The sequence below is a fragment of the Cyprinus carpio genome, chromosome B22 (assembly GCF_018340385.1).
Source record: "Cyprinus carpio isolate SPL01 chromosome B22, ASM1834038v1, whole genome shotgun sequence".
Lineage (NCBI taxonomy): Eukaryota > Metazoa > Chordata > Actinopteri > Cypriniformes > Cyprinidae > Cyprinus > Cyprinus carpio.
In genome coordinates, this window is record NC_056618.1 from 32,356,051 (window position 1) to 32,372,627 (window position 16,577).

Sequence of the window (16,577 nt, forward strand, 5' to 3'; positions counted from 1 at the left end):
GCATCTTGTGGCTGCAGTGGGGTGGGATGGTAATCATTATCACCCCACGCTCTCTCGCAAGCAACACAGCCTTGAGGGTCTTATGTGAGTGGTGTCCATCCAATATCAGAATGTGAGGCCTCTGAGGAGTGCATCCACTGGTGTCACAAAAATGTCTCGGCCACTGGAGAAAGAGTGTACTGTCCATCCACCCTGAGTCAGTCACTCCACCAATCGATCCTGCTGGGGCACCACACAGCAGGTGCTCACTCATTCTTTTTCTTGGAAAAATAAACAGTGGTGGTACAAACTGCCCAGCGGCGTTCATGGAACAGTAAAGCCTCTTTCCGCACTTGTGACTCTTGCCACCTGCTTCTTCCCCTTTGAAGCAACAATTTGGTTTGGCAAAAAAAAAAATAGTGGTTATTTTGGGGTGATCTTGTGGGGGTTGTTTAATAGGCTATATTTTAATATTTAGATAAATTAAATTAATTTGTTTTTATAGAAATTTTGAGGTAGGCAAGATTCTTAACTTTTTAAGTGGAAACTTATTATTTTTTATTTTTTACAGTGTATACGCATTTACAATATATATACAAAAATGTTAAAACAATGGTTATAAAATAATGATGGGGAGAAAATTATGGTTTTATTTTGTTATATGACACGTTTGAGTAAATGTATGCATGTTGCAGGGGCGTCATGCACCTATTTTTTTTTTTTTTTTTTTTTTTTTTGAGGGGGCACAGTGTGCACAACAAACAGAAACGTGTTCACAAATACAGACGTTAAAAGAAATATTCTATTTATTATATATTTATACATCAAACAAATTAAAGCTCCTTTCCTTTCCTTTGATTGAATGTTTTGGATAACTTTCTAGTTCTGTCTGAATGGGACCTCTCTTAATGTAATTCTCCCTGGCCAGTAGATTTTTTGGGATAATGAAGTCTGAATCTTCTTCTAAAGAGGCAAAGCAAGTAATGCAACATGTATTAGTCAAACAGCAATGAACTCCTCCCTTGTCTCTAAATAACCAAGCTAGCCTTTCCTTCCTGGTACAGTATCAGTGACTGTCTCCCCTTGCTCTTCTGCAACCTCCTGCCTTCCTCCTCTCTGCCTGCTGACATCTACAGTAACGTGAAAGAAGATGAGAGCATTATTTAAAAAAACACATCATGGTAACACTTCATAAAAGTACTATTTGTTACATAATAAAATGCTCTAAAAATTTTAAACTAATAAAGACATATTTTAGTTAGATCCAGCATTTATAGTTACAGCATCTACTAATCTTGCTTAATGTTAATTAAGTCAATTTATGATTGTTTATTGCTTAGCTTATAATAAATAAATAATACAATCATATTGTACAGTGTTACAGACATTACAGTGCTCTGATGTGTGAAGTGTGTAAAGCTTAGCATAATCAAAACGTCAAAAAAAAAAAAATCTCCGAAAAGTGATATTGAAAATATAAAATCCACTTTTCTCAAAAATCTGAGGGGGCCCGTGCATGACGCCTCTGTTGTACAGTAATTTTGTCCTTTCAGGGCCAGTTTGCACTGTGGTTCCCTAAAGCAGGTTGTTTGTTTGTTTATTAGTTTATTTACTTTCTTCTGGTCTTTGTACTAGACTGTGAATTGTGAAGATTTGGACATAGAGTGGTCTTGGTATTAATGACAATTATTCCGTTAGGAGGCGATGTAAATTAGCGGTGCTTCGTCCGCAAATAAATTACTGAAGAAGAAGATCTTGCCAAGATGCTTCGATGTTTTGACCTGTTTTTATACAGTCTATGGTTTTGACACATGACAGCGGGGCGCAGTGGTTATTGGACATTGTTAATGGTTTGAAGCATTTAAAGGCTGAGACAGGTAAGCTTTTTACTATGTTCTTATTATATCCCAATGTGTTGACAAATTGGCAAGCTTTGTATATCGAAGTTATCGATATGTCGTAAATGTACACATCGGTTTGTGACCGCAGTCACGCCAGCCGCCGCCGGGATTTCTCTGCACGTCTATTTGTGGAATTACGGTACGGATACACGAAGCGGCCAAAAAGCTGATGAAGACCTATATTTCAGTGGTTATTAATTAAATGTAGCCAAAAACAAGAAAAATCAATAAAAATAAATAAATAAATAAATAAATAAATAAATAGATGAATAAATAAATAAATAAATATTAATATTGGACATAAAAGATTTGGAGAAAAATAAAGTCTATTAAAATACATTATAACATGGATTATTTCCTGCTTTTTCTGCATGCATTATTAAAATTCCTTAAGAGTTAACATGGAATTTTCAATAAATACTTCAAATACTTCAGAACGACTTACTTTGCAGCTGTAACATATTGTTTAATTTGACAAAGCTGTGTGAAATAATGGTTTAGACCTGCGTGAGTGGGACTCGAACCCCGGTCCAAATAAATGCATGAAAAACATCTGATTGGCTGTTACATCATTTCCGCTCTTTGTCCAGCTGTTGAAATGCTTCAGTTTCATTGGCTGTCAGTGAATTACAACTATCCGCGGATGGATATGATTGTGTGTTATTTAATTTTTGTTATTTGGAAATTTGTCTGAATATCGGTCAATGTGATGTAAATCATGTGGTCTGAGAAAACACGTGCTGACTGTGTCCTCTAGACAAGTTTCAGACCGTTTTAATCTCTCCATCAGACAACATCTAAACACTCGAGCTTTTAAGACAAATACAAGCTGAAAATAATCATTTACTGGCATCTATTCTCTCCTCCATCTCTGATGAAATCGCTCAGCCTTTCTCTGCTTTTGAGTTGTTTTGAACTGTTTGAATGCATTCACTTCCTTAAACTTTCCACGGTTTAAAATGATGTGATCACAAAAACCTACTTGTTTTCACTTTTAAGGTATTGTTTTCATTGAAATGTACTGATTCAAATTAGAAATCAATAATTGATTATTATTTTACTACTCTGACCTCCTCGTGCCCCAAACATTGAAACCCCTGCAGACAGACTCAGCTCTTACTCTATAAAGTGTAAAGTGTCATTTCTAATCACTCAGACACTGATGCTGTGTGTCATTACACTAAAAGTGTTCATAAAGACTAAAATACAGAAGTACAGGTGTGTTCCGGTCCTCCTCGAGCACTGCTAGAGCAGAACTATAGTCATCATTCATTCATAATCTTACTTGTCTAGTAAAACTCATTTCTGATTTATCAACAGCACTGTGAGAAAGCCCTGACCATGCCCCCTAGTGACACGTAGCAGACGTAGTGCAGTTAGGAGCGGACGTTTCAGGTGCGTTCGACTTGAAGCACGGCTACAGGCGGCGATCAACGAGAGTAGCCGCTTGCAGTTGGGGGTGGAGTTGAAAACAGACAAGTCAAGCCAGACACTTTCTGCTCCCGTTAGTGACACTCATGTGGTGTTTGCATACTTTATCACAGATGAAGTAAATTTTTGTCAAATACACAGACGTTTTAGAAACGTTTTCATGAGCAACAGAAACCGTTTTTACATACTGCTTAATACAGCACGATTTTTTCAAGAATAAAGTTCAACATAATCAAATACTATTTAAATACTAATAAAGTGAGTTTATATATGCTTTTATCAGTGTTGTATGATAAACGTTACTCAATACAACAATGCGACTCATACCTGTCAACATATGGATACCGAAATCCGGGATACTCCAGGGGGCGGGGCGGGGCGGGTCAGAGGCAAGTTAAATACACATAAGTAAATACATAATACATAATTATTAATAAGAATTATTGTGATAATAATGAGACTTATTCATGTTTCTTTTTTCTTTATCTTTATTATAACAAATTTTATGTTACATAAAAGGAAACAATGTGGTGCCTGTGGAACATGTAACAAGAAATTTCATGTACTTGAAGTACATGGAAACACCTTCATGTTATAAACGCTAGGAAACACCTTCATGTTAAATACATGAGTTAAAGTAGGCTACTTCATGTATTTAACATGAAGGCATTTCCTAGTGTTTCTTACATCCAGAATTATAATTATAAATAGCAGACTTTGATAAAGTTTGAAATCGCGGGTGTGCCCCTTTGTGCCTCCACAGCGCGATGGTGCCTTTGGGACTTATTGTGCTGCGTTACGTCGTTTTTCCCACCGTGTCTGATACTGAAATCAGTGCGACATACTTTGCAAAAAAGCGTGGGAATTGTCGATGCTGCTTCGTGATAAGAAATTAAATTCCTCTGACCAGGTGTTGTTATATTTGCAGTTATATTAAGGTTTTTTCGCCGTAGCATCACCTGAGCTTTCTAATGCAATTTTTAGTGACGCTTGATTCAAATTCCCTCGTCTACCTGCGCAGATATCAACTGCGCAACAGAGCTGTAGGTTGCCAGGTTGAGGTCACAAATGGGTTCAAAATTGTATGACCTTGGAATAATGTATTGATGTGATTATTCATATAACGAGGTAGGGCCATACAAATTACGGGAGTTTCCCGGGAGAAATAACAAAACGGGAGGTGGGCGGGAGATGGGTGTGAAATACCAAGAGGGTCTGGCTGCAGATTGCACTTGCACTCTCAGACTTGCATTCTCAGACACTTGCGTTTCCGCTAGTGACATCACTTGCTGTCTTTATTTTATATTTTGTTCTATTTAATTATTATTTTTTGTTTGAATCTCTCAACATTTTACAACAGTAGCCAGGTGTTGAAGACAAGAAAAACTAAACTAAATTACAAAGTCGCTTGCAATCGCCACTTGCACTCTCAGCTACCTGCGACGTCACTTGCAGTCGACACAAATCATGCGTGTTGCCAATGGAGACAAGACACTGTGGTGATTAAACATTTATGAGTAGTTTATTGCAGTAGAGTAAAGTGTTGTTCAAGAAAAAGACAAGACCCGCAAATCCACGGCCACAAAACAGCAGAATATGAATGCAGTGCGCAAAGTCTCTCGCTAAGCGTCTTCCTCCCATAGAAAAAACAAACACTTAATATGCTATTAAGATCCTATTAAAATATCAAATTCAATACAATGTATTAATATAATGAATAATTTATAAAACATGGCAAAACATGCGCAAAACATGGCATAATGTGCCATAATAATAGACTAAGATGATAAAGACCAAACTCAATATGCTCCTCTTCATTATTCTAAAAGTGAAAAAATAAATAAATAAATAAAATAAAATAAAATATGCATAACTTATAGGTATGTACAGGCAAGCAGGTGAGCCCAGAATAAATGCAACACGCAAAGTTTCGCGTTAAGCATTTTTCCATATAGAATAACTGTCTACAACTCTTTTATATCATTGTCTTTGTCCATTAAGCTAACGTTACATTACGTGTTTTATTTATAATGATTGGAAAATGTTTAATGTTAAAGCATAACGCATTGATGCTTTTAATATCACTTAATGCATTTCATAATGCATATATACAGACATATATTTGTTGGTCTGTATATACTTTAAGTCAACAGAAAGACATATAGGCTCCTGAATTGTCTTTATAGTCCATTATATGCCACATTAAGCGTTTTGCTGTATTGGAGGACAAGTGAAAGTTTGCACATTGTGTTTATGGTCATCTGCTTGCCTTGTAGTAAATTAAATAATATATTGAATTTGATCTTTTAATTTCACTTTATGTAGGCCTATCTTAATACATTAAGCCATATTAAGTGTTTGTTTTTTTCTACGGGAGGAAATTAAACACTTAACGAGAGACTTTGTGCATCGCGTTAATATTCTGCTGTTCTGTGGCCACGGATTTGCGGGTCTTGTCTTTTACTAAATTAGTTTTAATCATTTAATCACCACAGCTTCTTGTCTCCATTGGCAACACGCATGATTTGTGTCGACTGCAAGTGACGTCGCAGGTAGCTGAGAGTCCAAGTGGCGATTGCAAGCGACTTCGTAATTTAGTTTCTTTTTTCTTGTCTTCAACACCTGGCTACTGTTGTAAAATGTTGAGCGATTCAAACAAAAAGTAATCAACAAACAGGAAAAAATAAAAATAAAAAAAGACTGTTAGTGATGTCACTAGCGGAAGCGCAAGTGTCTGAGAATGCAAGTCTGAGAATGCAAATGCAAGTCTGCAGCCAGACCCTTCTCTGAAATACGGGAGACTCCCGGGAAAAACGGGAGTGTTGACAGGTATGGTGCGACTACAGTAAAAAAGCTTTTACCGTTCTAAAAATACAGATTTGTGTACATTATTGGAACTGAAAAGGTTAGAATAAACCGGAAACACACGTGATCGTTGTCATGCGGTGAATCTGGCCAATCGTGAAGCAGCTGTGTCGTCATCAGCGCTCGTGCAGTCGCTCTGGAGAAACTGCGGCGGCTGAGTCAGCCGGCTGCTCTCGAAACGCTCTCGCAGTACTTTGATGACACACGTGACAGTCATGTGGCGTCGGCGCCGTCTCAAGTCGGACAAAATTTCTAACCGGCATGCACTGCTTCAAGTCAGATTTCGATCGGTTTGCGCAGCGCTTCATAAAGTCGAACGCACCTATCGTCTCGACAGCAGCAGAGTATAAATCTGGACTGTTTATTCTACTTTGTATATGTTTTACCAGTGTGTAAATGATCACGGGTGAGTTTCCATATATATTGTGTATTTGTAATCTATATTATTGTTCTCAATGTCGATAATTGCCCGTAGATTGAACGCATTTTTAAACTGCGTCACAAACGAAAGTGAAACCGAAACTGAAACCAAACGCTTTCGTATCAGATTTGAGCTTGATAATAAGTGTATTTCTATTAAAATACAAATGATTATGTTCACTTCTTAGTTACATATCACCCGGTTTGTTCAATATTGTTTGAAATATCACATTTGATGACTGGTTGTAATATTGAGCAGAGCAACAATGTGCAATCTGCTTGTAATTGTTTACCTCATTTACTAATATAATCGGTGCATGTTAATTAATATATTACTCATATATTATAGTAACATATATAAATCTCCTTTGATTAAACAAGTTAAATAGGGAATCCCCTCCTGTTTCTCTTACCGGAAACACGCCACCATCTTGGCTGCACTACACCTGAACCCTGAGCGTCGGGGGGCACAATTTGAGCGTGTCGTCAGGCAATTAAGAGATTAACATGAAACTACTTCTGAAAACCCTGATAACGTTGATTATTAGTTTAGTTGTTCTTCTTCTGCTGTGTGGTTTGTCAGGCCCATATGGGTAAGAAAAGAAACAGAGATAAGGCTCAGGTTAATACAGACACGGCGACTGACGAATGCAAAAGTGTTGACGAGATGGACACAGAAGAAGAATTTGTGACATCTTTTCCACACACTCCGAGTAAAAGTCCACCGGGGAAAAAGGGGAAATTAAAGATGAACATCGATGAGAAAATTGATTCACTCATTAATGCTGTCGCTGAACTTACATCGGTACGGTAAGTTTCAGAGAGTTGAGTCCATGGAGAAGGTCTTGGAAAATACGGCTTCTTCTATTACATCTCTTTCTACCACCGTAAGTGAACTGTTACGTGAGAGCATGCTCCACAAAGAGAAGATTCTGAAACTCGAAATAAATGTTGCTGCGTTGCAACAAGAAAATAAGCTACTGAAGGAGGTGTGTATGGGGATGCAGAACTACAAAAGAAGATGGGATCTCAGGATTTACGGGGTAAAGGAAAGTAGTCCAGACAAGGAGAGTAACACACGAGATATTGTTATCAAGAAAAAAAACATGGCCACTGGTGAAACGTGCGAGAGAAGAGGGCAAGAAGGCCGGCTTTCGAGGAGGATTTGCCTTCATTGAAGGGGTGCGCATCAGTGTCCCTGACATTACCTGAGCGGATGGTGCCCGTCGTCCAGTTATGGATAAATATCAGGGTCAACGCAAGTGTTGTGTTTGACGTAATGTTTCATGCTTTCTCAGTTTTCACTTTCTCCAAAGGTACTTGTTCTATACTGGTTAATTAGTTAATTTTTGTAACGGCTGATTACAAGTTTGGTAAGTTCAAATTAATTTCTTTAAATGTTCGAGGCATTTGTGATTCTGTTAAAAGAAAAGCTATATTTCTTTTGGAAGACATACTGAAGCTCAAATACTTTTTTTCAAGAGACTCATTCTTGTGAATCTGATTCGAATTTTTGGAAAACCCAATGGGGAGATTATGCAATTTTTAGTCATGGATCCAATCACTCAGCAGGTGTCGCAATTTTCTTAACAAATTAAAAGGCAATGTTTTGGAGTCTATTCGTTCAGATAATGGAAGATGGATTATACTGACTGTTAAACTGGACAATTCCACTTTAATAATTTGCAATGTCTATGGATTTAATGTTCGAGTTCACAATTTAGAAATGTTTAAGAAGATTTGCGATACAATAACAGGTTTAAAAAAAGAAGTATAAGGATGGATATGTAATTATTGGTGGTGATTTCAGCGATGCTCCAGACGATTCTGTTGACCGCTTTCCACCCAAACATAGTTCACGAATTTCAGAATACTCTAAAATACTCTTAAATACTAGAGTACAAAAAATACAAAATACTCTATCCGAGGATGACAAGTCTAAATTATATGTTCTTAATTTAGAAATAGATAATCTATATATAGAACTAGCTAAAGGTGCTTATGTGAGATCAAGAGCCAAATGGTTTGAGGAAGGGGAAAGGAATACTAGTTATTTATTTTCTCTTGAAAAAAAGAAATTATACAAGAAACTCTATTTCATCTTTGAATATAAATGAAAGAATCTCTAATAATCCTTCAGATATAGCATCTTTTGTGTATTCCTTTAATGAAAAACTTTATACTTCCCATTCTGACAATGAAAAAATAAGCACTTTTTTACAAACAGTTAAACATTTTGTTCCAACAGTTTCTAATGATTATAGTGAATATTGTAAAGATTATATTTCCAAAGCTGAGATCTCTAAAGCTCTTTTTTTTTTTTCAATGAAAAAAGGAAAATCCCCTGGATCACATGGGTTAACCATTGAATTTTGTTGTGCCTTTTGGGATCTGATAGAAAACCCTTTATTTAGCATGTATAAAGAATGTTTAGAACAGAAAGAAATGAGCACAACAATGAAACAAGGTGTTATCAGTTTAATTCCAAAACCAGACAAAGACCCCTTGATCATTGACAACTGGAGACCAATAACATTATTAAACATTGATTATAAAATTTTAGCCTTAGTTTATGCCACTAGATTAAACAGTGGTTTAAATAAAATAATTGGAGAATTTCAAACTGGTTTTATGGCGAAATGCCATATTAGTTCAAATATTAGGCTTATATTGGACCTGTTAGATTATAACCAATTTGTTAATTCAGATGCACTCATTTTATTCCTCAACTTTTATAAGGTGTTTGACACAATTGATCACCAATTTTTATTACAGAGTTTAGATGCATTTGGTTTTGGAAAAATTCATTCAGACTGTTAAAATGCTTTACAAAGGCATTAATAGTTCTGTTATATTACAGAATAATACTTCTAGAAGATTCTTCATCAGAGGAGTGAAGCAGGGTTGCTCAATTTCCCCATTTTTGTTTTTAATTATTGTGGAACTATTAGCAATTAGTGTAGTTAAAAATCCAAAATTACATGGTATAACATTATTTAATAGAGAAATAAAAATAATCACAATTGGCTGATGATACAACTTTATTTAAAAGATATCTAAAAGATAAGAATCAAATTAAGAATGCAATCAAATTAGTTCAAACTTTTTCTGATGCCTCGGGTCTCCAGTTAAATATTACAAAGTGTGAGTTTCTTTCAGTGCATGATTCTTCTGAACATTCAATGTTTAACATTCCAGTGAAAGAATACATTAAATATTTAGGAATTTATATATCTAAAAATTTGACCGTTAGACAGCATCTTAATTTTAATAACAAAATTACGAAAACAAAAATTATTTTTGACAATTGGTTAAGAAGGGATTTATCTATTTTAGGCAGAATCTTATTAACAAAAGTAGGTTTATCCAGATTCATTTTCCCTGGGCTGTCTTTATTTGTTCAAGATTCTACTGGTAAAGAAATTAATAGATTATTAGTTAATTTTTGCTGAAAAAATAAGCACCACCATCTAAAAAAAAAATTATTAGTTGGAAAGAAATCTGAAGTAGGTTGTGGAATGCTGGATTATGTAGACATGAACAATACTTTCAAGATTAATTGGATCAAAATATGGGTTATTGATAATGATTAATTTTTTTTTATCATTCCACATAATATTTTTAAGAAGGTCGGTGGTCAATTTTATACTGTTTAAATTCCATGAGCAAGCACTGTTGACCTGGAAATTGTGCTTTGTGCAGAATTTTTCTCCTCACAGAATGAAAATATGGAACAACGAACTGATTACAGTTAGAGGCAAGAGTTGGATCACGGGTTAATGTATTTGAGTGATTTATTTGATTCATCTTTAAAAATTCACTCTTAAGATTATTTTTTGTCCAAATTCAACTTTCCTATAAAATTTAAATAATTTTCTGTAGTAATCAAAGCTATTCCCTCTGGGCTTATTAATTTAATATGCAGCCATCTGACTAATTATGGAGTTGAAAATAAAGATTACGATCACCTTATAAATGGTAAATATGTGTCTGATAAAAAATGTTCTAACAAAGATATATGACAAGTATTTAATGAACAAAATAGAGTTTCTCCAAGAGGGAAATTTTACTGAAATTCCATTTTAAGAGATGTTAATTGGAGAAAAGCATGCCTGCTCCCTTACAAATTTTGTATTTCAAGACTCCAAGAGGGAAATTTGATGTGTTTCTTACACAAAATATATCCAACTAATTTGTTGCTTTCTACTTTTATGGATATTGGGAAAGAATGTTCCTTTTGTAACAACTGTGAGGAGTCTTTAAATCATCTGTTTGTTGATTGCCAGAGTGTACACTGTAAAAACTAAAGGTTCTTGGAGGCATCTTTTGGGGTTCTTCACTTTGCCACACTGGCGGAACCCTCTGAAGAGCTATAGGCACCGTTCTATAAGGGGTGGTTCTCTGAGGAACTTTTAATGGTTCCTGGAGGAACCCTTTATTAAGAACGGCCAGGAACCACCTTGGGTGCTGCAAGGCACCATTTCCTAATTTCAGTTCTTTAATACTTACACACATAGCTACAGTTAAAGAAGAGAGTTACAATGAATAAAAGTAAACATAATGAGTAAACCTAACTAAAAAATATTGTTTGTGACCTTGTGATTGTAGTCTCCATTTCGTCCCACAAAGTTCATTAGATTTGTTAGCATCGCAGCTGTTAATTGGTTAAAACAAACATTAAAAAAAAAACATTACAGCTAAGCGTGTCAATGTAGGAATTAGTGTTTCTTTGAGGAAAGCAGCCGTTACTTCTTTATATTTGAAATCCCTCTTACGCGCGCGCGAGCGAACAGCAGGAGCGCAAGGACGCCAACACTCATGCATTTTCTTCTTGACGACAGCTAAACAATTATTTCTGAATAATTTAAACTTATTTCATTAGGGAAATAAAAAAAATCTAAATATTACTCTTGTACTGATTGTTATAATTAGCGTATTTTTAATGAAAAGAATGTGTTGAGTCATATTTAAATCAATAATATTTTTAATGTTTGCTTTAAAGTTTCAAGGTTAACTATCCACCTTCAAATTATTTAACACTTAGCCTATTTAAATAAAACTATTTTTAGTTATTGCAGTAGGCTATTTAAGTTGTACAATTAACTTATTTAAAATCCAACAAATGGAGGCAGATAAAAGTGCAATCTGGAGAAAATAATAGATAAAATAATTTGTAATAACATGGTGTAGCCACTGGATGCCTGTATGACCGTATATATTCCCCATTGCTGAGAAGAGTGTTTTCAGAAATAAATGTAAAATTTTAGTTGGATATACTGGCTGTTTAGTAGATTTTGTATGCCCTTTTGTTATTTTTTATTTATTTATTTATGTTTTGACAGAACAAGTGTAAAGATTTTTATAACCATTTAGTCTTTTCTAATTATACAAGTTTTTTTTTTTTTTTTCACATGAAAAGTGCCACAAAGTCATTATGTTTCATCACATGCCAATAAAGTAAATATTAATAATAAATTAATCATATTTTATTTTTGGTCACATGAATGTCTGGGTTCTTCCAGATGCTGGCTTTTACAAGTGAGATCTTCCAGGAACCACTGTAATGTTAACAGATCTTACAATAACCCTTTGTTAAAATTTGAGTTCCTCCAGGAACCTCCAGAGAACTCTGAGGTCTCGGTGTAATGAAAGGTTGACTCCAGAACCTCAGAACTGGAAACAAAGTGCTTCAAGGATCCCATGAGTTCCTGCACGAACTGCAAAGACTATAATGGTTATTATGAGAAAAAGAGCTTTGAGGCACTTAAAATACATTTTTGAGTTCCTAGAGTACTCAAAAGGATCCTGAGGCACCTTTAGTTTTTACAGTGTAAAGTCATTTTGGAAAGATTGTTTTCTTTTTCAGTTAAAATGAATCTAATGATAACACTGAATGTGAAATAAATTATTTGCTACTTTGAGAATGATGATAAAAATATTCACAATTTTGAAAATTTTATCCTGAATGGCAAATTTTTCATTCATAAATGTAGATTGTCAAAATCTCCTCCTTTATACAAGGTTTTCTCTAACAAACTCACTCTGTTAATGAAGTCTCTTTAAAATTCAAAAGCTACCACTATTGTAAGATATTATGAATCTGTATTTGGCGTCTTGTGAATGTCGCTTTTTTTTTTTTTTTTTTTGCTTAATCATCTTTGGAGTTTCTGTTTTTGATGCCTGTTTTTTTCTGTAATGTTGTTTTTACATGTTCTCAATAAAAAAGAAAAAAAAGAAAAACCTGAGCATCCCATACGCTCGTATAAGCACCGTCTAGTGGTCTGTTATTTTATGACAACAACCGCTACAACTGATAACAGACCGCTCGACTGAACTGACTGAACAACAGTTATACAAACACTTACAAGCTGGAAATGTGTCCTGCTGTGTTCAGTGATGAATGTGACAGAGGCAACTCTCTGCTGGTACAAAGAAAAGAGTTTAATCTCATCCGTCAGTGTCTCTGATCTCAACAACAGCTTCTCTCATCCTCTGGAGGTGAATTATCAGGATATTGTTACATCCCCTTCTTGTCTAGGGGTGACAAGGGGAGTAACATATGCTACTTAAGAAAAATTAGATTGTGTCTGTGAATGTAAAAACCAAAGGGCAAGAAAAAAAAAAAAAGTGAGAGTTGACTATCTGTAATCCCAGCACTCACACTCATGGAAACTCTTCAAGATTTTATTTACAATGTAAAGTCTTTGTACAGCAGTAAAGGGGAAGGGAAATTAAAGGTTTAAAAATATCTTTTCTTTCTGAATTATCCATAAGACACTTCTAGCTTCAGGAGGGGGTTAAGGCCAAAATAACAAACAAAAAGAGGATGCTACCTGGGAGTAAGGGAATCTAACTTACCTAGCAAACAAAAACATCAAAATAAACAACATGTCTCTTCCCTGACTTCCTCACTGTTCCAACAAAACCAGGAGAAAAGCATGTGTTGATAAAATAAAAGTGTCACTCACCTCCTTACTGTGTCTGCAAGCTGAAAAATAACACACAATCACTACAGCCGTTACAACAGGCTTTCTTGAAGAAACACTAAGACTCTGAACACACAATAGTGAACAAATAAAACAGGCTTTCTTGAAGAAACACTACTACTCAGAGACCACCAGACAGGCCAAACTCTCTCTCTGGTGAACAGTCCATTCTCTCTGTTTAAATACAAGCTCCTCTTCACAGCTCTGACGAGGAACAGGTGACATCAATTAAGCTTCTGCGAGAGGACAGGGAGGAACAGAGGAAATCAGGCAAAAACTACACTTCCCAACAGGATGTTAGGCATCAGGGAATCACAACATTACACACAAGCTGTGTCCCAAAGTTGATTGTGCACACTTCGAAGGCCACGGACTTCGAAGACCAGGCCTCCGAAGTGCACGAAGGGTCCTCTGAAGTGCGTGAGATGCTCCGCCTTCACAGGATTTCCTAAATCCGCCACCAGGTGTTCCCGATTAGCGCTCTGTCGCATAGCAACGGTGAGAGAAGAGCGCTGACGAGGGGACAGTCCTGCCGGGATAGGTGGAGCCAGAATTGTTCGTTTTTGTTTTTATGATTTACTCATAATGGAGGAGATCAGGAAACTGGCGCTCTGGGAATCAAAGGCGATATGTGCGAAAGAGAGGAAGACGCGGAGGACTGCTGGTGAGGTTACGGAATCGACCTACACGGCCTCCAATACCAAGCATGTTGCTGGCAAATATGCAATCTATCAGCAATAAGATGGATGAGCTTCGCTGCCGTGTTAGTGTCCAGCGAGATCTGGGAAATTGCTGTGTTCTGTTTTACTGAGACATGGCTAACATCGGATTATCCTGACAGTGCTGTACATTTGGATGGTTTCTCTGTATTATGTTCGGACCGAGCTAAGGACATGACCGGTAAATCGAAAGGTGGGGGGGTGTGCTTTTTGGTAAACAACTCGTGGTGCACTGATGCGGAAGTGATCTCTAATTCCTGTTCACCGGTCCTTGAACAGCTTACCATCAAATGTCGGCCGTTTTATGCACCATGAGAATTTCCATCAGTTTTACTCACTGCAGTATACATACCTCCCCAAGCTAACGCCAAGGCAGCTTTGGATGAGCTCTGTGACGTTGTCAACAGGTGTGTGAGGCTGCATCCGCAAGCTCTCTCCATAGTAGCCGGGGACTTTAATCATTGTAATTTGAAGTCAGTGCTACCGAAATATTATCAACACGTCAGCTGTGTAACCAGAGGCAACAAAACTCTTGACCACTGTTATTCAACTATCAAGGGAGCTTATAAATATATCCCCCGGCCGCACTTTGGGAAATCAGATCATTCCTCTGTACTATTGCTCCCAATGTACAAGTAAGAGATAAAAAGGGAGAAACCCACTGTGAGGACAGTACAGCGCTGGACTGCTGAAGGTGAGCTTATATTTCAAGACTGTTTCGATTCTACTGACTGGTCAGTTTTTAGTGATTCTGCTACCCTGCATGAGTACAGTCATGGCCAAAAGTTTTGAGAATTACATAAATATTAGTTTTCAAAAAGTTTGCTGCTAAACTGCTTTTAGATCTTTGTTTCAGTTGTTTCTGTGATGTACTGAAATATAATTACAAGCACTTCATGTGCTTCAAAGGCTTTTATCGACAATTACATGACATTTATGCAAAGAGTCAGTATTTGCAGTGTTGGCCCTTCTTTTTCAGGACCTCTGCAATTCGACTGGGCATGCTCTCAATCAACTTCTGGGCCAAATCCTGACTGATAGCAACCCATTCTTTCATAATAACTTCTTGGAGTTTGTCAGAATTAGTGGGTTTTTGTTTGTCCACCCACCTCTTGAGGATTGACCACAAGTTCTCAATGGGATTAAGATCTGGAGAGTTTCCAGGCCATGGACCCAAAATTTCAACAATTCTGGTCCCCGAGCCACTTAGTTATCACTTTTGCCTTATGGCACGGTGCTCCATCGTGCTGGAAAATGCATTGTTCTTCACCAAACTGTTGTTGGGTTGTTGGAAGAAGTTGCTGTTGGAGGGTGTTTTGGTACCATTCTTTATTCATGGCTGTGTTTTTGGGCAGAATTGACACAGGACTGATGGTAGCGCTCACCTTTTCTTCTCCGGACAAGCCTTTTTCCAGATGCCCCAAACAATCGGAAAGGGGCTTCATCGGAGAATATGACTTTGCCCCAGTCCTCAGCAGTCCATTCACTATACTTTCTGCAGAAGATCAATCCGTCCCTGATGTTTTTTTTGGAGAGAAGTGGCTTCTTTGCTGCCCTTCTTGACACCAGGCCATCTTCCAAAAGTCTTCGCCTCACTGTGCGTGCAGATGCGCTCACACCTGCCTGCTGCCATTCCTGAGCAAGCTCTGCACTGGTGGCACTCCGATCCCGCAGCTGAATCCTCTTTAGGAGACGATCCTGGCGCTTGCTGGACTTTCTTGGACGCCCTGAAGCCTTCTTTACAAGAATTGAACCTCTTTCCTTGAAGTTCTTGATGAACCTATAAATTGTTGATTTAGGTGCAATCTTAGTAGCCACAATATCCTTGCCTGTGAGGCCATTTTTATGCAACGCAATGATGGCTGCACGCGTTTCTTTGCAGGTCACCATGGTTAACAATGGTAGAACAATGATTTCAAGCATCACCCTCCTTTTAACATGTCAAGTCTGCCATTCTAACCCAATCAGCCTGACATAATGATCTCCAGCCTTATGCTCGTCAACATTCTCACCTGAGTTAACAAGATGATTACTGAAATGATCTCAGCAGGTCCTTTAATGACAGCTATGAAATGCAGTGGAAAGGTTTTTTTGGGATTAAGTTAATTTTCATGGCAAAGAGGGACTATGCAATTCATCTGATCACTCTTCATAACATTCTGAAGTATATGCAAATTGCTATTATAAAAACTTAAGCAGCAACTTTTCCAATTTCCAATATTTATGTAATTCTCAAAACTTTTTGCCACGACTGTACACTGAAGCAGTTACGGATT